This window comes from Equus quagga, chromosome 16, assembly GCF_021613505.1.
Source record: "Equus quagga isolate Etosha38 chromosome 16, UCLA_HA_Equagga_1.0, whole genome shotgun sequence".
Lineage (NCBI taxonomy): Eukaryota > Metazoa > Chordata > Mammalia > Perissodactyla > Equidae > Equus > Equus quagga.
Window position 1 is genome coordinate 16,021,899 of NC_060282.1, and position 27,669 is coordinate 16,049,567.

The window sequence follows — 27,669 nt, forward strand, 5'->3', positions numbered from 1 at the left end:
ACTGTTCTAGCATGGTACCTGTGTCAACTCAGTTAACCTCACAACTACTCTAGAGATACACGCTATTCTTATCCCATTTTATGAACTAGGATCATAGAAAAGATCAATGTCTGGAGTAATTTGACGTTTTCAGATCCAAATCTCTCTTCTCAACAAAATCATGAGGGAATGAGCATGGGAGGAGAAGGCAATTAACACTTTTGCTGGGCACCTTATAAACGTCAGGAGCATCATCTCATTTGACCCTTACAAATCTACGACGAGGGTACATTCAATGGACAATCAGACTGAGGCTCAGGGAGGGTAGGAGTTGCCCAGCGGGTTAGTGAGGGAGCACAGGGCTATGATTTAAACCCAGGCTACCTCTTTTTTTTTAATCTGCTCGATAATTCTCAATTCGGTGAGGCAGATAATGCTATCCCCATTACACAGATGAGAAAACTAAGGCTCGGGCAGATTGAAATGACTTGCCTGAGGTTGCTGTGTAACCGTGAGATCTGAGGGCTGGGGAGCAGGTGGCAGAGGAGGGAACGTAAGGGGAGATTGGGATTCGAACCCAGATCTCTGGCTCTGAAGACTGTTGACACCATGCAGGGAAGATGGAACTGGGGAATGGAAGGCTTTTCTCTGCCCCTCAGGTTGTACCATGGCCCCTGTGGCTTTTACACCCCCCACTTCTGCACCTTGGGTACAGTGATCCTCCTTACGCCAGCCTCGGTACCCAGCTGTGACCACATGGAGTGACATATGGCAGCGTCAGAAGTGGGACGCTTCCACATGTGTGATGGGGCCATTCCCAGGCTAATCCTCTGAGCTCCATGCTCCCTATCGCGAAAGGGAAGAAGAGAGAGCAGGGTGCCACTGTCATCTCTTCATCTTCCCCACTCCAGTCTGCCCTGGCAGGGCCACTGCTCTGAGCTGGCGGGGGCAGGGAACCAAAGAATCGCTTGGCTTCTTGGAAAGCTGATTCACTCACCTTTCACAGAAGAGAAGCCAACTTTCCCATCCTCTGGACCCAAGGAGAGGTCGCCCTTGTGCAATCCTGCCCTTTGAATCTCCTGAGCAATACCCGGTCTGGAAATCTGTGCCTTCTGAGACTTCAAAGCTGTCCACCCTCCCTGATTAGTAGCAATAACAATCACCCGTTCAGGGCCGCCACCCCAGGCCCTGGCTGCAGAGAGCCACTGCCAGCTCCCGCTCAGGATCCTGAGAACAAGCCTCATCTCCCGCCTATAATGACCGGACCAGTGCCTTGATGGCTTTGACCCCTCCCCCCCCCAAACACCTTCCCAAACACCAACGGTGGCCTGTTCCCAGCAAAGGGAAGGTGTCTGCCTCACCTGGGGGAAACATCTGGAGAACCACTCCGGAGTCCATCTAAATTAGCCCAAGTGCTTTGGAGCAGCCATCATGGTAGCAAACTGTAGTGTGGAAAAACACGCACAGATACCAGAGTCAGACAGAAGTAGAGTCAATCCTGGTGCCACCAAATTGCTGTGTCACTTTGGGGACCCTCACATCTCTGAGCCTCAGTTTTCTCATCTTTAAAATGGAGTTGGTTATCACCAATGTTGAAAAACGATGCAGTAATGTCTCTTAAGGTTATGAAAAAACTAAAGGAAATAGCATGTAGGAAAATACCTAGCACCTAGCATTCTCTGCTGTCACTTTCGGTGATGTGATCCTCTCATGAGCCCTACACTCCTAGGCTCAGCATCCCCAGTGCCTCACAATGCCCACCTTGTCCTGTGGCGTGGGTCTTTCAGGTCTTCCATTGTTGGCCATTTACCACTCTCATCCCTGGGACAAGTGTCTCTCTTCACTACATCAAATTCTTTTTCAGAGTCATAAGCCTTAGAGAAAGAATTTCTCTTTGTCACCTCACGTGTCAAGGTCAGCAGGGCCTGGGGAGGCTTTTTGGTCCATACAAAGTCACACAGCAAGTGGGCAGCAGAGTCCGGCCTGGACCCAGGCTTCACCACCTGGGGGCCTTCTGCAGGTCTGACCCTTGACCTCTATAGGGTCATCCCCTCCCAGGGCTGAAGAGTTCCAGGCCCCTGTTCAGAAAGAAGGCTAGGCTGGCACTTCAGTCTACACAAAGTTCCCTTTTAGGGGGCTCTCAGATTCCAGCTGGAGCTGTCAATGGTTATGAACTTTTATTTCCATCTCTAATTCTTAATCAACTTGGGAAACTTTAGCAAAGGTCAAGCAACACCTCGTGACATTGTTGACTGGGGGTCATGGTGTCTACAGGGCTCTTCTGCCGACCAGATCTGGTCCTCAAATGTAAAAAAGTGGAGAATGCTCACTCAAGAAATCAGCACTTAGGACTATACCCCAAAGAAAGCAGCAAGACGAAGTTCAGAGACAGCAAATAGCTTCCTGGGTCACAGAGCTGGTGTCAGGTAAAGTCGGGGTGAACTTCCTCTCTCCACGTCATCTGCCTCCACAGGCAACCACTTGTGGTTCCATCAAGAAGAGGCTGCTGACCATTTTATCCATGAGTTTTTACTGTCCCTTCACTGGACCCTAGAAACCAGAGAAGTCAATGACTTTTGCACTATCTAATATTTAATTGTATGTTCCATTTGACAAACATTAAGACCCTCGACATCAGAAGAACCAGAGGAGCTGTTTTCAAAGGCGGGTACTTCGGCCCCACTGCAGACCCACGGGCTCAGAATTTCCCGGGGAGTTCCAAGTATGTCTGTTCCTGAGAAGGGCGGTTCCAATGAGGAGGCGGGGCTGGGAACCACCACATCTGAAATTAATCATAGGAAATGAACACAGAGCACCTACTAGGTGCCAGGCAGTGACATCGCAGCTAACCTTGACACAGCCCAGCAATGTGGGCTTTCTCAGCCCCACTGTGTGTTTAGGAAGGGGAAGCTCCAAGAGGTCAGAGGGCTTCCCAAGCCACCCAGCTGGTAAGAGGCAGAACCAGGGTTTGAGTCTGGGTCTTTCTGACTTTCAAAGCCCAGCCTTGCCTGTATCCCTCTACTGTGTGAGAACCCTACTGTGTGAGAGCCCTGTGCAAACAGACCCTAAGGATATGCAGTGAGTCAGACTCATGCCTGGTCTAGGAGCTGACACCTGAATGGGGGTGGCTGACACATAAACAGCTAACTCTAACCCAAAACTGCCTGAGAAGAAGGATAAACAGAGGCTCCAAGGACTAAGAGGGTCCAGTGAGAGTGTGGAGGGGACCCTGGGGAGGAACCAAGGAGATCTTCTTGGAAGATGTGACGTTTGAGCTGGGTCTTCAATGATAGCATAGGTATCGCCATCTGTCGCCCAATGTGCCAAGCACCGTGCTAGGTCCAGGGGATAGAAAGATCAAGACGACAGGTGCCCGCCCTCACGATGCTGGCTCCAGGCTTCTGCCTTCTCTGAATTTCCCGTTTTCTCTGCCAGCCCTCTCTCTTCTCCTCCCTCCCCTCTCCATCTGCCCTATCCCTCTGCTTCCTCTGGAGCCTTAGCTCCCCTTGGCCCTGCAGTTCAGAGGGCCCTTCTCAGTGGGCCAGGCCATGTTTCAGGAAGTGGGGTGCTGCAGGCCCAGCGCCAAGGGGGAGAGAGGCATGTGGGCCCCACCCAGGACGAGGAGGGGAGCTCCCAAGCCCCGGAGTGAGTCACAGCACACAGACACCTGAGAAACAGACATAAGATGACCCACTTCCCTGGGAAGTCAAGGAGAGAGATGAGATAGGAAGAGAAAGTGCTTTGAGCTCCTCAGAAGAAAGAAACCCTAAACAGATCCAGGGTATTATTACCACGGTCATTAGCTGCCTCAATTAAAGGGACACGCATCTGACTACCTGAGGGATCATTAACTTGTCCTGCAACCCACACATGGCTGTATTTTTAATATAATTTCATTTTATTGTTAACAGATAAGCCCGTGCAATACACCGCGGGTCATCCTGATGTGTTAATACCCTCTTCCAGGCTGGGTGGTGTCTCCTTCCTCCCACACGGCTAGGACAGGGTCCAGCCAGGGAAGGAGCTGGGCCTCCCAGGACACTCAGCTCCCCAGCCCAGGTGCTCCCCACAGAGCTTTGAATCATTTCCTGGCTCCTGATCCCATTGTCCAAATTCCTCTTCCCCTTGGCCCTTCATACCTCTGCTTGCTTCTACCCACCCCTGCCATATCTGTCCTCCAATTAAGGGCAAAGGGAATTCAGTGAACTCCTCCTGGGTGCCAGGCGTTGGGGAAACCAAGATTAGTTAGACACCTTAGTTAGACCTTGCCTTAAAGGTGAGGGCGGCAGGCCGTTTCATTCTCTCGCCCAACCAGCTCTGAGCACTGCACCACGTACCCGGCTCCGTGCATGCTCAGTGCTCAGAGCCGTGTCCCTGCCCCAGGAAACAGACCTGTCAGGGGACACGGACCCACCAACTCCCCCGAAACACACCCTAATGTTTACTATAGTAAAGCCATGCCCCAGGTGCTGGGGAAACGCGACAGAAGGAAGAATTCTATCTGCCTTAGGGTTGGACTGGCAGGACCACGATGTCCGTGAGTGAGGAAGGTTCCCAAAGTAAACAGACACGACCTGGGGAAGGAAGGGCCTCACAGACAGAGGGAACAGCATGAGCAATGTGTTGGGAAGAAAGAAACCAGAGTGCTCGGGGCGTGGGGAGAAGTTCCATATGGCTGGGGAGCAGGGGCAGTGGGGAGAGGGATAGAAACGAGGCCGATGTGGAGTGAGGGTTGATGGCGAAGGGCCGGGTGCACCGTGACTACGATCACAGGCAGCCTTTACAGGACCAACCGGGAGCCAGGCCAAGGGGAGGTGCTCTCCTAGTGGTGACCTGGGAAACCCTCACAACAGCCCAGGGAGGCGCTGCTACCATCCTCCTTCTCTGCTGAAGACATCAAAATCTAGAGCGCCCAGGCTGCCCAGCTAGTAACTGGAGAAGCAGGCTCAGAGGGGCCCTCCCTCTTGATGCAAAAATAAAGGGTTTGATTGAGGGCGAGAATGGAGGATTTCAGGCAGAGGGCAGGAGAGCAGCAGGTCCCTTGGGGAAAATGATGGGGTAACTGGTGGCAGGGCTGGATAAGGGCACAGGCCACTTGAAGTGGGCTGTGTGTGGAAGGAAGGAGGTGCAGTTGGTGCATGAAGGGCTGCAGGGAGCAGAGAGGGCTCCCAGGGAGAGCCCTGGCCTCCTCCACAAGCCCCTGGGGCCAGCACAGCGTGCAGCCACAAAAGGGCAGAGCTGGAAACAGCCTTACAGAAAATCTTCTGGTGACTAGGACATTCCCCTCCAAAATAATTCATCAAGCTGCCACATCTTGACTCTGTGCTACCTGTACCTAATTCAAGTTATTAGCATCTCTTGCTTAGACAGCTTTTGATGAAGTCCAAAAGCCTTATCATGGCCCAGAAGGCTCTGTGTGACCTCTGCCTGGCCTTGCTCTCCCCCCCACTCACCTCACCACCCCTATCTTGTTCACTCACTCCTCCCCCTCGTCCCACCTCCCCCACCCTGGACTTGCCGTGCTCTGGCCACACAGGACTTCTTCAAGCATCTTGCAACAGCTGGCTCTTTCTGTGCCTGGAATTTCATGCTTGGAATACTTATGGCCATTTCTCCCATCCTCCCGTGTCCCATTTTCCGGCTGACCCCCACTTACCCTTTAGGGTTCAGCTCTCACTGACCCTCCTCCTGCCCCCACCTGGTCAACGCCCCCATGACACCCATTCTTTTCCAGCCAAGCCTTCTCTCACTTGGAATATTTGCTCATTTTCTGGCTCCGGCACAACTTTATAAACCGGGCTTGTTCACTGCTCTGCTCCCCAAGGAACAATGCCTGGCACAGAGCAGGACTCGGGAAATATTTTTGAGTGAATGAATGAGAAAAAATGAGCAAATGAACATGTGTGCTAGACCTGTGCTGTGCTTTAGCTGGTGCTATTCTTCTGGCCTCGACCAGCCTCCTCTCTTCTTACCCACAAGCCCCCTGGAGTCCCACTTGCTCTGAGAAGCCCTCCTTGGTGTCTGTAACACAAGCAGACCCTTCTCTTAAAAGCCACCATGAGAAACGTTCTCTGAACGTTACAATGCTTCAGTAAATCCACCGCAGCCCATGCCCACACTCTGCTCTGTATAGGGAAATCTTGCCTCCCCTGCTAGAAGACAGCTACCCAGGCCTCACACTGTTATACAAAAATGGGGGCCAGATAAGGAAGGTGAGGGATTCACATGCCTGAGAATGAGCTCAGCCACCAGAAGGGCTGACTCACCGTGGAAGGTTTTGAACATGACGTAGCATCATATAAATGTAGCCTAGCCTCCCCTCCTTCCCTGCATTGACTGAACATTCTCTGCCCATACGGGTCAGAGTTCAGTGGTACAGGGGAGGGAAGTTATGCTTAAGCCCTGACCCCTATGCACTGAGTTTATAATCTAGTTACAGCCTAAGACTCAACCATAAGTAATCACCATATAAGACTATCAGCTATGTGCCCAAGAGAACTCCACCTCCAGAATTCCATCTTTATCATCGAACTATCCCAAAGATTGGCATCAAGCCCATGAGGCACCTGGGTGCTCAGTTTTCTTTCTCACTGGGCGGTGTTCTCTTTCACAGCACCATATCCACTGGATCTCCTATTTCCATCTTCCCATTTTATCGTCTCCAGTGGTGGTCGGGGTGGGGGGTGGGTCTTACAGGGGTGTTGCGCCAAACAAAGTACACATTGCTAAAACCATTCCTGGGTGTCTGCAAAATATGCAGTCCCTCGGCATATGCAAAATATGCCAAGGATTGTTAAGGAGTGCTTGAACTTGACAGCCTGCCTCTAGCAAACTCACTCAGTTGGGCAACATGGCCAAACAGCCAGGGAGAAGGTAAATGCAGGATTTTGGAGTCCGAAGGTCTCAGTAAGTTCTTAGAGTCCCTAAGCACGCTTTCAAGATCCTTTAATGGTAAAGGCAAAAGTGTTTTAGATATATATAGAGATCTCTGATATCAGGAAAATGGATGCGTTGGGTAAGGTGACTCTCTGGCACTCTTCAGGGACCGAGACATGGGAGTTGCCAAAGTTTCTCAAATTTTACCACCTTCACCTTAAGCTGCCTGGATGATGAAATATTCTGAAGAGTCTGAATTTCCTACACTGATGAGCTGAGCTATAACCCAGCCCCCCAGCCCACCTCCTGGGTGATCACTAAGGACCATGGGTCAGACTTGCTATGCCCCCACCAACACTTTACAGATCAGAGCACAGCTCCCCTCCGGCAAGGCCACCAGCATCAGGATGTTACTTCACCTATTAGCTGGTAAATGAAATGCCAGGTGGAAGCAAAGTGTTGAAACGAAAATAGATGCATCCCCACCCCAAGGCGTGATGAAATACTTGGAAGAAACCTTCATGGGCGCTTGACACATGCATGAGAGAGCAGAGGAGGTAGGTGCTAGGACTGGGGACACCCAGCTGCAAGGGCTCGACTTGAACCTGAGCGTGCCATGCCTGGCAGCAGAGAGACAGACGATGGGGCTGGAAGGGGTCTTCGGGAAATTACTAGAGCTGCAGGGAGGAAAGCCCAAGCAAGGCAGAATTTGGCAAATAGGTTCAACTTTGGGTGGCCTTAGAGTCTTTACTTTCTGGTCCAATATTCCACCCTAAGCCTCACAGTCCTAGGAATTCTCTAAGACTTCATGGCTAGAAAAAAGCAGAAAGAGAGGTTTGGTCACAGAATGGAGAAAGAGAAGAGTAAAAGGAGAGAGAAAGAAAGAAGGAGAGACAGAGAGAAAAAGGATGAAATCTTTGAGACTGTATCTATAATATTACTGATCTAAAATATATTCAGAGATTCCAGCAGTTTGGAAAAGTTCTTCCCAATGAGTGGAATGGTGTTTGCAAATATATATGCAAGAACACACGTATCTGTGTTTGTGTGCTAGAATGATGTGTGTGTGTGTGTGCACCTGTAGGTATATTTGTCTGTGTACGTGTGTGTGTGTGTGAGCATGAGAGCATTTGTGAGAAAGTGTGCATTTGCATGGTGAGTGTTTGCATGTGTGTATGCAGGTGAGTGCATGTGAGTGTGGAAGTGTTTGTATGTACAGACACGTATATGTATATTTGTGTCTGCATCTGTGCAGCATCCCGTAATGAAAACCACCATGGAATAGACCCCAGAAAAGGTGGGATCTTATCCTGATCACCCACATACCAGCTGTGTGACCTTGAGCAAGTCATATCACCACCTCGAGCCTCGATTTTCTCAAGTGTTCTAGTTCCTAGGGCAATGCCTGGTACATAATAATCACTCCAGGGGCCAGCTCCGTGGCCGTGTGGTTAAGTTCGTGCGCTCCGCTGCGGCGGCCAGGGTTCAGATCCGGGGTGCAGACATGGCACCGCTCATTGAGGTGGCTTCCCGCATCCCACAGCTAGAAGGACATGCAACTAAGATATACAACTATGTATGCGGGGGGCGGGGGGCGGGGGGCGGGGGGGGCAGTTTGGGAAATAAAGCAGAAAAAAAAGATTGGCAACAGTTGTTAGCCTAGGTGCCAATCTTTAAAAAATAATAATAATAATAATAATCACTCCATAAATATTTATTAAATGACTGATTGCTATTTGGGGACAGTGCTGCTGTTTACTTCTTGGGGTTGAGGAGATGACAAAATGAGAAAATATATGCAAAACTACTCTCTCGGTGCTTGGCATGAAATAGAAGCCCAGTACTTGTCAGCCCCTCCCCTCTCAACTTGAGTTTTTTCCCCTGTGGTATTGGAAGGAGGTCAATGAAGGAAATGATGCATAAGGTCACATGCCTCTTGCAGCCTCCTTGCTTGGGCTGAGTAAGTACCACAAACCATCCTCTTAAGCCAATGTCCAGGGGCTTCTGAATGCCCACGATGTTATATATTAGTCAGGCCTCTTCGTCCTGCTCTCAGTCAAAGATTGACAGTAATTCATTTGCAAGAATTAAATGCAAGATTGAATTTTAACGACTCAGACATTTGAGGTGAACTGTGCTTTCAGTGACCTTTGGGGGCAGGAAGCCTGGGGTGAGCTGGTACCCTGATTTTCCACTTGGTGGTATACTTGTGGGTTACAAGCTTGCAAGATAGGAATTATTATCCTCCTCATGCAGTTGAAGAGATGAAAGTTTGAAGAGGTCAAGAATCTGGCCCAAGAGGTCAACTGCAGGGTACCGGAGCTGCCTCCAAACCTGACAAGTGCTATTGAGAAGCTTCAGGAAGGTAAAAATCTGCTCACTTGGGCAGACAGAAATGAGGTCTCTTAAGTTCTGAACCCACAACCATCTCGAAATCTCTGACCAGTCAGCCCCGGTTGAGTATTGGCAGATAGAGCCAGCGCCGTGTGGCAATCAGAAAACTAGTCAGGTGGGACTGGAACGGTGCCTCTGAGGTATTTCACAAACACGGGGAACAAACACATCTGGTGTTGCAATCCTGGCCACCCGGAGCTGCCGCGTTGGCTGTTTTTTGAGAACGGACTGTGGATAAAGAGTTTGAGGGCTGACAGCGCTGGCATGCCTAGGTGGGTGGCCATCTTGGAGACTGCCTCAGCCCTGAGGAGACATGGCTGTTTCAGTCCCCAAACCCCTTACAGGATAGCCAGATAGACTCACTCCTCCCAGTGTGCCAGGAGCTACTCCAGACCCTTTAGCGAAGCCCGCAAGGCCTTCCATGGTCCAGAAGTGGCCTGTATTTGCATCTTCTCCCACTACTCCCTTGACAGAACTTCTGACTGGATCCCAAATGTACCTTTTTCTTCACCACCTCCATGCCCAGGAAACAGACTCTCCCTTGCCCTCAAAAGAGCTATTCATCCTGTAATCCTAAGAACAAAAGTTAATTAAGACCAAATCTCTCTTAGTATTTCACAATGCCCTGTGGGATAATTAGTATAACTGGTATGAACCGCTCCATAAATTCAGAGCTCAAATGTGGTCACATTCCACTTATTTTTCCAATTAATCTCTTCAGCACTCACCTCCGATAAGAGCAGGAAGCCCAGCATCTCCCTCCGAAGGTTTCCTCCCTTCCCAATAAATTGTCCCAAAGCCCTGGGAGCAGGCCAGGTAAAACCAAAAATAGGCCCTCTCACACACCAGGCCTGGAGGAACTGGAGTCTGTTCAGCTGACAGTTGCCAGGGACTCTCTCTGCCACGCATTCCTACCACGGCAGAGTGTCGCTGCTGAAACTCACGCCTACGCGGTTTCTTGGATGAGTACAAATGCCGACACTGCGTCGCTGACCCTCAGCCAGGGGCCCCGTGTAGAGCTCTTGAAGCGGAATTCTCCTAATGCATTTTCTCATACTCCAGCTACTTCTCGGGCTGCAAGAAGACAGCAGGAAGCACAGTCAGAATTGACTCCATTTCCCACACCTCGCAAACCCCTTTTCCCCGCCCCGTGAGCACTTCAGGGACCACGCAGAAAGGGAAACATCTTTTTAGACTCTTCTCTCAAGAGCATGAGGGCTGCTTAGCCTGCATCTTCCCTTCTCAGGGAAGCCGGCCTTGGTGTCTTTCTTGTCCTGCCCGTACCCCCATGTCCCTGGCAACTTCCTCACCAAAGAAGACAACAAAAGCCCAAGATAAATTTCCAGCAGGGCACCTCCTGTGGGAACCTGCGACACCTGTGACATTTGCAGGGCACAAATGGGCCACAAAATGTTCCCAAGCATAGCCAGAGGATAATAATACTATCTGGGAAGGACCTACTGTCTGCCAGGCACTTTGACACATGTGATGCTGTTTAATTCCAGCAACCCCGAGAGCGAGGCGATGCGAGCTGCATTTTATGGAGGAGGAGAGTGAGAGTGCTGGGGGCCCAGAGCCAGGCAATAAGATGCTGCAGCTCTCCCTCCTGCCCTGGGGAGACGCACAGCCTGCCGCCCATCCCCATCCCCAGTAGTTTACTACAAGTGAAGTCAAACTGAAAGAAACAGCCTGAGCAGCCTGGAAGAGATAAGGGATCGCAAAAGGGCAGCCTAAAGGGTTGTGTGAGGCCAAGGAGAGGCTGTTATCTTGGTGGAAGATGGGGAAGGGAGGTGTTCATTTCAGTCCCTAGAACTCAGCCTAGCACATCGTAGGCGCTCTATTAATACATGTATATTAATATATTATAGTTGCAAATGATATAATGGATACTTGCCCTGATTGCTGCTTAAGCACCTGCTCTGTGCCCAGCCCTGGGGTGACCCAGGGGGGCAGAAAGGCTGATTCCAGCACAAAACCTCATCTCTGAGCTTACCATGAAGGAGAAGACTCTTCTCGATTATTCTGATTTAGTGTTAGAAGAGAAATGTGCTATCAAAAACTAGAGAGGGTGAGAAGAAAGCCCAGGGGAAGAAAATGCCAACTTCCATCTGGAGAAGCCCAGGAAGGCTTCCTGGACGGGGGAGCATTTTAGCTGGGCCTTGGAATATATATAACCATAACAACCATAAACCACTAACAACCGTTGACCACTTGCTATGTGCCAAGCACTATATAAGCCCTTCTCCTATATGTCACTTCGTTTAATTCTTCCAGTAAATCTACAAGGTGGGTACTGTTGGTGTTCCATTATACAGAGGAGGACGCTGAGATGCAGTAATGACAAACCAGTAGTGATGGAAGCAGGGATTGAATCCCAGGTGTATCTGGAACTCACCTACTTAGTCAGAGGTGAGGCTGGGACAGCTGGGGAGAAAGAGTGTGCCTCCTCCAGTGGGAGGGCTCCTCTGAAGTGGACTTTCCAGGAACTGAGCACACACAGGGAGGGGCGGAGGGTACAGCTTATTCCTGTCTGAGAGGCAGTCTCCCTGTCCACTAGTAAACAGCAGCAGAGTGGACAGCAAACTCTAACGAACTAGACAAGACACTCATGGCTTGCAGAAGAACGATTAAAAAGAAAAATTGCTACTGTTGCTCCAAAGTGCCCCGAGTGTGAGCATGGTAAGAGGGGAAATGGACTAAATTGCTCATTTTCCCACTCTTGATAGCTACCACTTACTTTGGGCAAGGCATAGGGTAGGCTTTTGCAAACATTATCTCATTTTAATTTTCTTTTTTTTCAGATGTTCATAGCAGCTTTATTAGTAATGACCAAAAACTGGAAACGACTCAACAGCTGAGTGGAGCAGACAAATTGTGCTCCATCCATACAATGGAATACTACTCATCGATAAAAGGGAATGAACTATTGACGTACACAACTTGGATGAATCTCAAAATAATTATTCTGAGTGAAAGTAGCCAGACAAAAAGAGAGTACATGCTGTCTGACCCCATTTCTAGAAAATTCTAGAAAATGCAATCTAGAGTGAAAGAAAGCCGATCAGCAGTTGCCTGGGGATTGAGGGTGGGGAGTAGAAAGGGGCAAAAGAGAGAGATGTCAAAAGTATATAAGCAAACTATTGCAGGTAATACTCATGTTTGTCACCTAGATTGTGCTCATGGTTTCGGAGTGTATGCCTGTGTCAAAACTTACCAAATTATGCACTATAAACATGCAGTTTGTTGTGTATCAATTTTACCTTAATATAGCTGTTAAAATCATTTTAATTTTCATAGAAACACCCTAGTAATTACAGATAATATCCATTGATTGTGAATCACATGCCAGCCATTGTTCTAGATGCTTCTCTATGTTTAAACTCATTGGATCCTCACAAGAAGCTCCCAGCTGAGTGGAGCTACTTGAATCACCTTGGCTACACCACATGGAGCAGAAAACTGCCCAACTATTGGGAGAAATCATAAATCCTTGTTGTTTTAAACCACTGTGCTTTGGAGCAGTTTGTCACACAGGAATTGAAAGAGCCCCATATTCTCCACCTTATCTTTTTTCACCACAAACGATTACTCCATAACTCACAGGTGTCAATGTCCATGGACTCATGGCACGTAAGTGTGCTCACACCTTCATGACTAAGGGGTGACTTCCAACCTAAGGCAAAGGGCAGTAGTGTGGCTTCATTCATTCAGTGTGAGCACCTATCTCTGCCAGGAACTCACTGGGGTCTAGAGACCCAGAGATAGATACAGAGTCCGTGCCCTCAGAAAGCCATGTTTAGGGAAGGGCAGGGTCCCTCTCATTACAACACAGAATCATGGGGTCAATTCATTCATTCACTCAACATCTGTTGAGTACCCACTACACATCAGGGACTCTGCTGCTCACTTGTGCTAGGGACCAACAAACAAAGCGCAGAACCAAGCCCTCATCCAGCTTACATTTTAAGGGATTTCATTCCAGTAATCAGAGGTACAAGTGAAGCTCAAAGGAGCTAAATGCTGGGATGGGAAGAGTAACAAGTTTTATCCTCATTTTACTGATGAGTATTCTGAGATCCAGGAGAGTTCAGACTCACTCCACCAGTTGTTAGCTGTGTGACCTTGCGCAAGTTACTTAACATTTCTGTCCTTCACTTTCCTCATCTATAAAATGAGTTTAATAATTTTACCTATGTCACGGATTATTATAAAGACTAAATGAGTTGATATTTGTAAAGCACATAAAATAATTCATTACACTTATATAAATACTATATTAATCTTTGTTAAGTGAATTTTAGAAACAAAACAAAATAAAGTACACATGATTAGCCCAAGTTCACAGAACTAGGTAGGTGTCAGTTGAAACTGACTCCTGATCCAGTGGTCTTTCCAGCAGAATAACTGCTTCTCAGCTAAATTTGTGCTTCTAGTTTCAGTGAGAGATTTGAATCATCTGTGTGCTCCCTTTGGACACACACACCACAGGAAGACCCTTGCACATCCCCTAGTCAAAGGATTCAGCAGAAAGGACTCCCAAGGTTCAAATCTCAGGCTCCCCACGGATCACGCGCAGCGGGGAGATTGTTGAGCTGACTCAGGTTGTGGCTAATTTACAAATGCATGTGCCAGAAATCATGCTTACATCCCAGGTGTGTTGAGTAGGACTTGAAGGATTAAAATGCACCCTCCTGCAGATAGCGACTGCCTAGGACTGTGAATTCTCCACAGATATTCCCACCTTCCACTGTCTGGCCATCTAGGATCCACCTCCAGGACACTCATCTGATGAAACTCGGTCCATCCAAGGCAGATAGTGCCCAAGCTCTCTGCAGCTGGCATTGTCCTCCCGTCTGGTGGAAAGCAAGGTTGATGGGAAGACTGTAGTCTCATTGGCAGCCTGGCTTCCATCCACGTACCAACAATGACACAACTCCCTCCTCCGACCAGCACTTTCCAATCTCCATTGAGATCTGTTGGATGAGGAACCAATTTCCATCACAGCCACGCACAGGCGGCTGTGGGTGGGGGTGTGGATGTGATTCTCTTCCTCCCCAAGATCTGGGAAGACAGAGCTCATCTCCTCACCAGCCAGAAGCCCAGCCAAGCATAACAGGGCTGCTGCTAGGGGCCGTGAGGAACCAAGTGGGACATGGCCCAACAGTCGGGCCTGTGAAAGCCACAGTTGTCAGAGAAGCATGCTCATCTGCCCCACTGATGGAATTGTCCCAAAAAGAAAGATTTAACTTGTTTTAGGAACTAGTCAGAGCCTGGCTTGGGCATGCTGCCCATGTATTACGAGAACAAGCGCTGGAAAATGTGAAATAGAGTTATTGCCAAGCAGATCATAGCCTTGGAGCCTGAACTTCAGTGGCCCCTGGTATTCAGCCAGACCCTAATTTCTCAGGACCCCTGACCACTCCCAGTGTGGACAAGCTGACCGGTGGTTCCGGTCGTGTGCTGAGTCCCTGTGATAGTCAGGAGCTGGGGCAAGAGGTACAACAACAAGACCTCAGCCCTCCAGGATTTCTCTGCCTGGAGCCCACAGATAATTACAATACAATATGATGGATGCCGCAATGTGTGCCGGTTCCGGGAGCCCAGAGGGAGGAGAGACTCGTCCTGTCTGGGCAATCCCAGGAGGATTCAGAGGAGGTGAACCATGAGCCTGGCCTTGAAGCGTGAGCTCTGTTCAACCAGCGTTTGTGAAGCACCTCCCGCGAAAGAAGGGAGGAAGGAAGGAAAAGAAGGCAAGGTGATTATTTCGGGAGCACTTACTGTGTGCCTGGCACCAAGCTAAGTACTTTCCATGCATTATTAAATATGTTATATTTGATTTCTTCTTCCAAACAACCCGACAGGAGAGGTTTCGTTGACTCTACTTTACAGGCAAGAAACTGAAGCTCAGAGAACTTAAGTACCTTGCTCAAGGTCAAAGCCTTACTAAACAGGGATTCGATCCAGAATCTGAAGGCTTGGAAGCCAGCGCTTTTTCTAGATGACTTGGATAAAAATAACTGCCATTTATCAAGAAACTGCTACTTGCCAAGTCCTGGCGAGGCCCTCTCCAAAGAGGGTCACATGGACTCTCACTGAGCAGATGCTCCCAGTGGAGCCGCCCTTGCTCAGGTTCTTCTCCTGCACAAGAGGCCGTCACCAGGGCAACCGTACCATTCAGCACCCGCACCAGGCAGTGTGGAGCAGCCAGCACAATGGCACTGTCCCTTGAGGTCACACCAGTTGTGGTCCTCCGTCCAACCATCCATCCATCCATCCCCACAAGTAAATATGTTTGAAGGCACTTAAGTCCCACTCCCAAAAAGACCCCCCGAGTCCTCTTCACCCTTCCCAACAGGGGGTCATCCAGCCCTTCCAGGGCTTCAGAGACACTGACCACACAGGCCGCTAAGCAATGCAAAAGAAATTACAGTGATGAGTCTTATTAGCTAGCTTTTTAATAAAACTAATACCATTCCATTCAAAGAATTATCCTGTGCCTTGGGAACACATCTTTCTTGCTTTCTTGAGGTTTAAAAATATCCTTCCTTTGGATGACATGATGGTTGTTACAAATCATAGTTTGGTTTTTAATGTCTTCAATGGACAAAATTAAAAGTTGACAACTTTATGATATTGGTTTTCTTGGTTTAATCATGTTTTATCCTTTTGAAGTGCACGGTTCCGTGGTCTTGAGTGCATTCACGCTGTTCTGCAGCCATCACTACCGTCCATCTCCAGAACTTTTTCATCGTCTCAAGCTGAAACTCTCTACCCATTTAACAGTAATACCCCATTCGCTCCTTCCCCCAGGCCCTAGCAGCCTCCACATTCTACTTTCTGTTGCTATGAATTTGACTACTCCAGGTACCCTCTGTAAGTGGAGTCATTCAGTATTTGTCCTTTTGTATGTCTCACTTAGAATAATTTTCTCAAAGTTTATTCATGTTGTCCTGTGATGTAGTGTCTCCTTCCTTTTTTTCTTTTTAAAGGTATACTTTTGTGTGTGTGTGAGGAAGATTGGCCCTGAGCTAACACCTGTTGCCAATCTTCCTCTTTTTATTTTTTTCTCCCCAAAGCCCCAGTACATAGTTGTATATCCTAGTTGTAGGTCATTCTAGTTCTTCTATGTGGGATGCAATCACAGCATGGCTTGATGAGTGGTGTGTAGGTCCGCGCCTAGGATCTGAACCAGCAAACCCCGAGGCTGCCAAAACGCAGCACGCAAATTTTAACCACTCAGCCAAGGGGCTGAACCCCTCTCCTTCCTTTTTTAAGGCTGAATAATATTCCATTGTATGTATATATCACACTTTTTGTCACTCATCCATCCATGGTGCTTGGTTTAATTTGCAAGTCAGCATAATCCAAAGACCTGGGAACCACTGATCCAGTCTGTGCTCATACTTAGGTGGTGGGACACTTGCTCCTCACCCTACCCAGGGCTTCTTTTTGGGGTTTATATTTAAGCTTAGATAACAAGGAGGGGTCCAATGTAACTGAGGTGGGCCAGCGCAGAATGATTTCCAAGCCTTGGCAGCCTCTCCACACTTGAAGATTTGATCCCCATTTCTGTCGGTCTAGAAGCTCGTTGTTTAGCTAACCCAGAAATGATCAGGCCCTAGAAAAGAGGTTCCAACCACCTACACCCACAGCCACCTTCTGTGTTCATTCCCTCATTCACTCGGATGCGCCCTTAACTCACTTACTCAGGCCAAAATCTTTGGACTCACCTTCAACTCCTCTCTTTTTCTCACACCCCACATCCAAATCAACAGCACGTCTTGTCACCAGCAACTTCAAAGTATAACCCAACCTCTTGTCACTCCACCTCCATCTCCCTAATCCAAGCCACCATACCTTGTGCCTTCAGGGGTCTCCCAGCGTGAGATCTTCCTCCTCACGCCCCTCTTCCCCCAACCCCAGACTGGCCTTCTAAAACGCAAATGTGGTGATGTGATTTCCCCAAAATATCACAGGAACCCACCCAGTTTAACACAATAAGAACAATGAATAAAGTCTCAAAAAACATGTTGCTTAGTGAATGGCTAAACTAGCAAAACAGAAAAGGAATCCCTTAAAAATCAGAAACGATGAGAAAGCTGGAATCCATAAGAGGGAGCAAACGGTGGAACCGACATGTGCCCTGGGTACACGTGATCTCCAGTGGCAAAGAGACAAGGTCTTAATGGATCTTGTGCACTGGGGGGAAAGGCCATGGTCAAAAGCAGGAGAGAAGGCCCAGGGCCCTCCAAGATGGGAGGTCAGACTGGAGAGTCCCATAAAAAGTCAGAACCCCAAGAATGACAACCTTAGTGGATGAACGAGGAATAAAAATTCACTCCACAGAATGAGACTTGCTGCTCTAGCTTTGGCTCTGGGTGAAGCAGAATCAAAGAAAAAACTATTCCTTTGAGAATTCCTAAACACAAGCCCAAATTCACAATGTTTGGGGCCATCATTCATATCTCCTATATGGCCCAAAACAAGCCAAATAAACTCAGATACCTAGCAGAAACACACCACACACACTCCCTGGAGGGGTACAGGATAAAGCTAAGCCTCAAAGAATTACCACAGATATTGTTTCAAGGAACAGAAGCTCACAATCAAGAATCATAAACACCCAAAAAAACAAATCTTCCTAAGTGAGAGTCAGCGGAATCAGCAAACCGTGACGTCAGCCCCACAGAGACTGCAGATGTTGGAATTAATAGATACAACATATAAAGCAATCATGTAGATAAGGAAATGAAAGAGAGAATCAGGCACACGATAAAGGAATAAGAGACCAAGCAGGCGTATTTGAAAAAGAACCAAATAGAACTTCTAGAAATGAGCAAGCATAATAATTAAAATTAGAAACCTGATGGACTGCTGAAACAATATATTAACACATCTGAAGGGAAAATTAGTGAAAATAAATCTAAAGAAATTATCCATACTGCATAAAAAACAGGGTGGATAGAATGAGAGGGTCTAACATATGTCTAATTGGTGTTGGGAAGACGCTGTGACAGATAATAGGGAAGCACCTGAATTTGAATGTATCAACCTGTTGTTCAGCCTCCAACAGCTTCTCTCACTCTCGGGAAAACTTCAAAGTCCCTATCACAGCCTACGAAGCCAAACATGGCCTGGCTCCTGACTACTCCATGCTGGCTGTCTGTTCTGGAATGCGCCAAGCATACTCCCACACCAGGGCTTCTTCCAAGAGACTTCTCCCCCCAGAACCCTGCATGCCTTACTTCCTCCCTTTATTCAGATTCCTGCTTCAACCAAGTCTCCTCTGAAAGGCCACCCTTGACCACCCAACCGAGCACTGTCCCTCACCCTCACACTTGCCCTGCTTTATTTTGCTTCTCAGGATGCATAATACTAATTTTATATTATACTTCCATTTGCTTATTTTGTGTTGTTCCTCTCCCCAACATGTAGGCATATGCCTTGCACTAAGTAGATACTCAGTGAATATTTTTTGAAAGAATTAATGGATAAATGAAACACATACTTACCTATGGTGTGATCAGTGCTACAGGGATGCAGAGATGGGTGACGCAGAGGCTCTGAGTTGCCTGCCATTATCCACCCTCCCTTTCTCCCTTAATAACACAATCCTAGGGGAAGCAATGGGACCAGCTGATAACCTCTATTTCCCAGGCACCCTTGTAGAGAGATGTGACCATTTGGCTATATTCTGGCCAATGTGGTATAGGCATTCTTTGTTGGGTGGTGCTTCCAGGAAAATTCCTAAAAAGGATGAGTGGACTCAACTCGGGGACCTGATATATCTTTCTCCCTCCTCCTGCTTGCTACCTGGAATTTGGACATAACAGCTGGGACTGCCATGACCATCTTACAACCATAAGTCAACCCTGAGGATGGGATGGCTAAGGACGGTAAGGCAGACAGGTGAAAGGAGACTGGGATATCAATGATATCACACAGCTATCATTTCAGGCCCGTCTTCCTATCCCAGACATCTTTTAGCAGAGAAAAAACTAAGCCCCTATCTTTCTTCAACTATTACCTGCTAAAGGTGCTTCTCAACTGATACCATGAGTAAGAGTCAGCCCCTGACTTCAGGAGATTACAACCAACAATGGGATTCAGACATCCTCAGTGACCCCCAGGGCAATGGGCTGGCCAGAAACTCAGCAGCGTCAAGTATCTTGCTCAGCATGGGACTTCATGGGGAGAAGGAGAGCACTGGTATCTCCCTAAGGAAGGATTGGGTCATCAGCTTGGCCTTTCATGCTCGCAGATTGTTGGGTTAAGCAAGGACTGTCAGTGTGAGGGGTCAAACCACGGCAATTTCTGTTCCTTCTGGAGTGACCCAGTGGGGGAAATGTCACATATTCTTACGACGTGTCACTGGTCAATTGGCACGCATTCACTCAGCACCATCTCTGTGCCTAAGGTTGTGCTAGGCGCTTTGGGGGGAGGTACAGGGAAGGGCAGATGTAGCTCCTGTCCTCAGGGAGTTTACACTCACAGGTATGCATGAACTCTTATGTTTGGGAAGATCCTTGGTGGGAACCTTGCTTTCCTGGCCTCATGTTTCCGTGGAGAGGGACCTTACCCAGGGTAACACTTCCTGCCTCACTTCCCCACGAGGCTCACACCTTGTGAGAGGTGGAACCACTTATCTGATCAACAAGTTCAAAAGAAGAAACAGATATGCCCTTCTGGGTTCTCTCTCTTTAGGACCTGCCTGTAGGATCATGTCCATGTGGCAGAAATCTGGGGATGTCCAAGTTTCCATTGATGGGGTGGGCAAGTCTGTCTAACTCTAGGGAGCAGCATTAAGAAACCCATTGGTTGTGATCACACAACTGTTCCACATTCTTCAACTCAACTTTTATCAGTAAAAAAAAAGAAACAAAGTCCTTTTTGTTTTTCTCCATCTCTCTTTTGTTTCTGATTTCAGGAAGAAAAGAAATGAGATTGTTTTTGACCCCTCGAGATAATTAATGCTGGTGGCCGTTTTGAACAATCCCCAAATCCAGCATCTTAACGCTATACAAGTTTTATGTCTCATCTCACAAAGGCAATAACAGTGTTTCTGGTCAAGAGGCTCTGCTGTCGAAGAGGGACTCAGGGACCCAGTGTCTCCACCACTATGTGGCTTCCAAGTCAATCTGGGATCCTCCAACCATGAGAGATGGAGAAAGCCTGGAAGATCACGCTGGGGGGTATTTTATAGTGTAAACGGCCAGGCCTGAAAATGTCACAGATCACCTCCACTTACATTCCACTGGACAAAGCAAGTCACAGGGTACCTCTTAGAGCCAAAGGATGCTGGGAAATGTGGCTTATCCGTGTGCCCAGGGAGGAAAGAAGTGAACGTTGGTGAACTTCAGCATTCTCTGCCATGCCCCAACATGGCCTAACCCCTTCATCAGGAAGATGACAATTTTGAGAATCAAAGCGTGAGACCAAGTTGCCTAAAGCACAGCCATTTAGCCACAGAGCTCGGAGGAAAATTGGGCATCACAGAAACTAGACAGTGTGTGTGGAAGGGGGAAGGGTGAAACTGAGGGCCTTGAACCCAGGTGAAGCATCTGCCCTGCCTCAGGGAGCAGTGAGTTCCCCGTCACTGGAAGAAGTCAACTAGAGGCGGATCATTGATGGAGTCATTAAGAAGCAAATTTTCCATCAGACAACTGGATTACATCAACGATTCCCACACTTTTTATTCTCAAGGGGCTCTTTCATAATTTTTCCCTTTGGACTTCATGTTTTGAAAGATTTTGTCTAACAAACAAACTGTACTTATTGAGTAATAACAAATACATTTCCCCATTTCTTCTTCATCAAGGATGTGTGTGTGTGTGTGTGTGTGTGTGTGTGTGTGTGTGTGTGTGTCTAGTATCTACAACTGGATGTGCTCACTTTGGGCACCATGAATGCCATGGTTTTGATCTGTTCATTGTATTCCAGAAATGCCTAGGATGTCAACAACAGCCAATATAAACATTTGACACGCTGCGCTGATGAGTTAATTCCAGCTGAAGCAAAGAATCTAAGAGTTTCGTTACCCCTATCATGGGATAAATTAATAGTTTAAAAGAGATTATTGAAAAGCACCCCAGACTCACAGTACTATTTAGGATTCTGGATGACTCACTTGCTTCTTCACTCCAACCCCTTCATCCCCCCGCAAGAGACAGTGTTGGGGTACTCTTTGTCCCCCCACCGAGTAGGAATCTTCTCAAGGACAGGGACCCTGTCTCCATACTCCCATTGTCTAGCCCAGTGTTGAGTAGTTGCTCAATAATTACTCATGAAAAATAAAATTTATGAATGAATGTGATGATCTCCATCTTTAGCTTTAAGGTGAGGCCGCCAGATCAGAAGAAGACAATCACCTCTGAGCTTGACGGTTGCCATGATCAGGAAGGCAAAGTCCAAGGTCAAATATCTGGGTGCGGGTCTCCCATCCCCAGCAAAAAGTCTTTGCTGTATATACCACTGAAGTGAACTTCCGGGAGGGCAGAAACCCTTTCGCTCCTCTCTGAATAGACGGAGCCTATCTCAATGCCTGGTACACAGTAGCTCCTTAATAAGAGATCAGAGGGCCTCTCTGTCTGGTATCAGTTTCCTTCTCCAGCCCCTCCTTCCCTTCTGTGCCTCCTCCCTCCCTCCCTTCCTGCCAGTGCTAACACCCCCAACCCCTTGCTTATGTCCAGACCTGGCGCAAATTCTCAGGACTGCCCTGCATGTGGAATAATTAATTAAGGGTGTGCCTGAAACCACAGGGTCACTTTAGAGCTCATAAAATTCCTAATTTGGAGCTTAAAAATAGTTTTTTGGCGATATGTCCCTGAATTTGTGAGGAGGATTTATCCTGTAGTTTGTTTTTTATACTCCACTTTGTTCCACCAAGCCTCTGAGTGGGCAATGGTGTGAGCTGTGGCCTCTCCCCCGCCCTTCTTCAGGCCTGGTGCTCACGTTCTTGGTAGTAATGAGTGGTCCTCCATCCCCCAACCCTTGATCCCCAGAGCCATTGAGAACACAGCCTCTCCCACAAGCAGGAAGACCAAGACAGCAGGGCCATGGGAGATGGCCTCACCCCTTGCCCTGTTTTTGTCCTTCGGAAGGCTTATCCCATCTATGAATGCATATTCACCCATGTGAATAGTTGTTTATTTTCTGTCTCCCCACTAGAGTGTAAGCAGGGACCACATCTGTTGCCACCACTGCATGTCCAGTGCCTCATACAGAGCCTAGATCACAGGAGCTCTTCAACATAAGCGACAAGCGGATGCACAAACGAGTGATTACACGAACTCTGCTCAGTTCACTAAAGGATTGTTTAGACCCCTTTGTCCTTCCTGCTTTGCTCCAAGGAAGATCATGATGCTCTGAAATAAATACTGCACTGGACCGGAGGAAACCCAGGTTTTATCATCCAGCTGGGTCTTAGTCATGTGACCTTGGGTAGGTCAGCAAACCTCAACAAGCCACACATTCCTCACGTGCACGAGAGAAGAGGGTGAGGTAGACCAGTTGTTAGCAAACTGTGCTCTCCAGAGCCCCTTTCCCCGGCAAATCTCCCCACCCCCAGGACCTCTGCCCAAACAAGGGAAGGCTGGCTGGGTGGGAACCCAGGCCCCAGTCCGCTCTCTACCCAGCAATTCTATTTTAGCTGCAAAATCTTTGTCTCCCGGTTTTGTTGAAGTGGAAAGACACCCATGATAAATTGTGCAAGTCAAGATGCAGAATAATGTTACAATATGCTACCTTTTGTGATATTTTTAAGAACCTATTTACACGGGTATAGATGACATACATGGAAAATTGTAGTAACGAATACATAAGACTATTGAAGGTGACTGCCTCTGGGAAGTAGAACCCAGAGTCTAAAGTGGGAAAAAATTATTTTTTCCTTGGTATATCCTATTTGCTTTTGAATTTTTACAATGTGCATATGTTATTTTCATAAAGAAAATTAATTTGCAGGTTTATTCACCTATAAATGAGCTCAATTAATTTTAATAGAATATGTGCCATAGATATAAAGTCTATTTGTAAATTCACTCAATTAACATTGAATAAGATTGTATTATGCCTCAAGCAAGTGCTAGGCACTGAGATTATGTACATCTATAAAGGAAACTAACATAGAGACCCTGCCTTCTAATAGCTCATCATCAAGTGAGGGAGTCAGCCAAGAAAATGTTTACAACAGGGAAAAGTCAGTGTCGTGATTGAGAAAAGCCCTGAAAACTATAGGACCATAGAGGGTGGCACCTAACATAGATGGTAGGTTCAAGAAGAACTTCTGGAGGAAGTGCTATCTCCAGAGGGTTTTGAGGGATAAATAGAAGTTAATTACAAAGAAGAAGAAAGGGGAAGAGCTCTTCAAGCATAAGGAATAAAACACATCCAGCACATGGGACAAAATGGAAGGATGGGTAGTTTCGACCACAGCAAACACACACATTGACTACTTATGGATATTAAAAGTGCTCATGATGACATAGGATGCAACCACTAAAAGCAAGAGGTAGCCCTATTGGAACCAAGAGTCAGTCAGGTAAAGTAGTTTAAAGTGTGGCCTTTGGAGCCAGATATTAGATCTGGTTCTGATCTTGCCTCTACCACTCACTAGCTGTGTCATGTTCCTTGACTTCTCTCTGCCTCATTTCCTCCCCATAAAATGACAATAATAATAGTACACTCTCCATTGGGGTCTAGTGAGTATTACAATGAAACAATGTATTCAAAGCCCTTATCCCATTGCCTGCCACAAACTAAGCCTTGCATTCAATAAGCGATGGTTATGCTTCCATGGACTGATGTCTAAGATATATTAAGGGGTGGGGGGAGAGCAAATTTATTTTTATCTTTATGGTCTTATCTCACTTCAGCAGGGACTTTGCTGTTTTGTTCACCAATACGTACCCTTCAGTACAGAGGTGACATCCAATAGGTAACTGTTGAATGAATTAATTCCTGTAAAATATATACATGTGTGTGTATGGCATTTGCTAGAATACACATAGAAAGAGAACCTGAAAGGCTATATACCAAACTCTTAATGGTGATTATTTGTGAAATGGCAGGATTATGAAGGGTTCATCTTTCTTAAATTACACTCTCCTCTAACACATATTTTACAAGCCTGATACCTTGTCAAAAGCAGGATCAAGTAATAAATTTCAAATGCGAAACAAGAAAAAAAGTAAATGTTTTAATTGTTCATTGGCGCCCTCACAGTCAATTCATGGATATGCCGTATGATGTATCTCCAGTCTTCTAACAGAGAAAATATCATCACTGACTGTATGACTTGATCTGTTCTTAATTAAGAATCATGTGGTAAATTGACTTCGGCCTCTGCCCCCATCCTGGAATCCCACACTGTCTCTGGGCAGGGCCCTGTGACATCTTTTGGTCAATGGAAAAGTAGGAAACGTGGCCAAATCAAAGGCTTGAAAAGCGTTTGCCCACTAGGGGTCTCAGAGCCCTGCCACCGCACGAGGAAGCCCAGGCTAGCCTGCTGAATGATGAGAGACGAGCAGCCCACACCCACCACCAGCCAACAGCCACCCAACCGTCAGATGCGTGAGTGAGGCCATCCGAGACCACACAGCCCCGCCAACCACAGACACGTGAGCCAGCGCAGCCAAGATCACCCCAGCCCGACCTAGACCAGAGGCCATGGGTGGAACCACCAGGTAAACAGACAGCTGTTATTTCAGGCCACTAAGTCTCAGGGGGGTTTGTGGCTTGTCACGCAACAGTAGACAACTGATACAAATTATTTTAGTCACATGGCCCCTAAACAAAGTGCTGAACTGTGTGTGATTTTTCAAATGAAAAAAAAAGTAAAGATTTTGCAGCAAAATCACCAACTAGCTGCAAAGGGCCTTTTTTTTTCAATGAAGGCATATCAAATTGAGAGCTGCCTTTTGAGAAGGACCACAGACACTCACAAGAATCTTATAATGTTTCATATATTATGTAATATTTTTATATATAACATTTTACGCCTTATAATATAACACTAAGGGCTCTAGCTTTCTGACCAGGTGAAGCTCACCCTGGCATAATATTTGTTTGACTTCCTTTTGAGATCATGCAACATGTAGTAGTGAGGGATTGATTAAATTTCTTGAGACGTGTATATATGTTTACAATGAAGTCATTTCTTGAAAATCCCCCTGAGCATTTCTTTTTGGACGTTCCTGAAGCATGAGGAGAGGGCATCACCCCACTAACAAGACCATCTCTTCCAGGTGGGTCTCACATTCACCTCCGTCACCTCATTTGTTCCTAACAGCATTTCTGAAGATAAGTGTGATTATTCCAACTTAACAATTCAGGCAAGGAGGCACAGAAAAGTTAAGCCACCTGCTCAAGGTCACGCAGCTCATAGTTGGCAGAACTGGGACTCGAGGCCAGGTCTTCTGCGTCCAGATCTCTCTCTTTTATCACCTTCCTGTACCTGCTCTGAGATACTTTTAAAGTTGGTGAAGTTAAATGGGTTACACTGAGCCTCCACGAATCAAAAAGTAATAGCTAACATTCACAGAGCGTTTGCTGAATGCCGGGGACTGTTCTGAGCATTTTATGTATACGACTTCACTTCATTCTCACAACAAGCCTGTGAGATGGGTACTCTTATTATCCCCATTTTACTATATGCGAAGGCATATGAATGACGTGACCAAGATCATACAGCAGGAAGGACAGAGCCAGGATTCAAACCAGGAAAGATTGCTCCAGAATCGACACTCCTCCACCGAGAAGTGACACTGCATCGAGACCCACCATCCCGGTTTGCTGGGCTGAGAGGCTTTCAAGGATGGCAGACTCTCAGTGCTAAAGCCAGGACAGTCCCGGGCAAACCAGGACATTTGGTCACCCTAGCTTGGACAGAGGTCCCAAACCAGGAGGTCTCAGGCCACCTCCAGCCCATTCTGTTTGGATCACACAGTATTTTGAAATAAAACTGAGCCAACATTTAAAAACTAGGAAGCATCCCAGTAAGAGCCGTATTTTTGGCATTTCTTGAAACTTTGAGAGATCAGGTCTCCTGGGTGTGCATTCAGATGTGGTGACAATCGGCCAGCCACAGCTAGAAGCCACCGGGCCCTGTTGTCCTGGCGACAGCTCTCCTCCATCCTCTGCGGTCCCCACACACACACACCAGGTGTCCCGTGTGCTGACCCCAGCCTGTTGGGCACATTTCCGTGTTGACTGGACGTTGCGTGCGTTTTTGTGAGCGCGGGACCCAGCTTAGAGCAGGGCTTCTGCGTCTTTAAGTCACCTGGGGAACTTTAAAGGTGCCCAGGACGCACCACAAAATCAGAATCTCAGGGAATGGGTCTCGGGCAGCAGAGTGTTTCAAAACTCCCCGGATTCCACCGTGCAGCCAAGTTCGCACACTACTCAAACTTCCACATGCACATGAATCCGCAAGAGCTGATGCAGGTTCGGATGCAGTGGGTCAGGGTGGGGCCTGGGAACCTGCATTTCCAATGTGCTCCGAGGTGATGTTGACGCTGTATTTCCAGGGACCACACATTGAGAGGCAAGGGGCCAAAAGACAGCGCCTCATTAGTGTGTGCTCTTCCCTACTGAGCTGGCGGGCCTCCACAGCTCCCGTCTCCTTGGAGACGCGTCAACACTTTGAGCAGCGAGGCCCAGAGAGGGGCAGTGAGCAGCCCCTGGTCACACAGGGCCGCAGAAGCACCCAGGTCTCTGTTGTTTCCCAACTCACAGCACTGCCTCCGCCAACAGGCAATTTCACCCTCCCTCCATCCAAATCATAGCCCCCTCCTAGCTCGCTTGGTGAGGAGAGGCTAGGGGGAAATTCCCCATGGACAAGTCTGCTCTTGTAGAATCCGCTTCTGGATGAGGTGGGTGGCAGCTCCCTGTGGAAAGGGTCCAGGGACAGGTCGAGCATCCAACGTGAGACAGCAGGCTTGTGAAGGGAGGGGAAGGCTGATGGAGGGATGGAAGCTCACAGGCAGAGGACAGATGAGGGCACCCAGGGTCCTGAGTCAGAAAGCCTGTGAGCTCAGACCAGGGAGGGTGAGTCAGAGGGTGTGTAGTGGAGGGAACTGCTCCCTGGCCAAATATGGGGCTCTGCTTTGCTCTGTCTTGCCATTCACGCTGCCAGAGGCCAAAGGCTGGGTCAGCGCCACATGAGAGCAATGTCCCGGATGAAGAGAGGACCTCTTCCCCACTCTGCTGACCCCGCTCCTGCTCCCTGGCCAATGCACGGCCTGGGCTTTGCACTCTCCCGGTACCTTGTCAACTCCTCCACTGCACGTCTGCTCTCCCCACGTCATTCCATGCAGCACCAAATAGCGAAGTAATCATAACACATTTTTGACACAGTCGTTTTGTCCTCACAGCGTCCTGCTCTGCTGTCATACCCCCGAAGGACTGGAGGCTCGGGAGAGG

The 27,669-nt window shown here is 47.8% G+C and overlaps 1 long non-coding RNA gene across 5 annotated transcripts in view; it reads right to left on the reverse strand.

Annotated features, from left to right (window-relative positions):
- The window catches only part of LOC124228189 (uncharacterized), an 82,288-nt gene extending 71,970 nt beyond the window's left edge, over window positions 1-10,318 (reverse strand). For 4 of the 5 annotated variants that reach the window (XR_006885655.1, XR_006885654.1, XR_006885652.1 and 1 more), the window contains exons 1-2: window positions 9,978-10,318; window positions 1,341-1,421 (exon numbers count right to left, since the gene is read on the reverse strand). This is a non-coding gene — a long non-coding RNA (uncharacterized LOC124228189). Of the gene's footprint in view, window positions 1-1,340; window positions 1,422-2,336; window positions 2,530-9,977 lie in introns of all 5 variants that reach the window. The other variant, XR_006885656.1, reaches the window with a different exon arrangement.
- Between the last annotated feature and the right edge of the window lie 17,351 nt (window positions 10,319-27,669).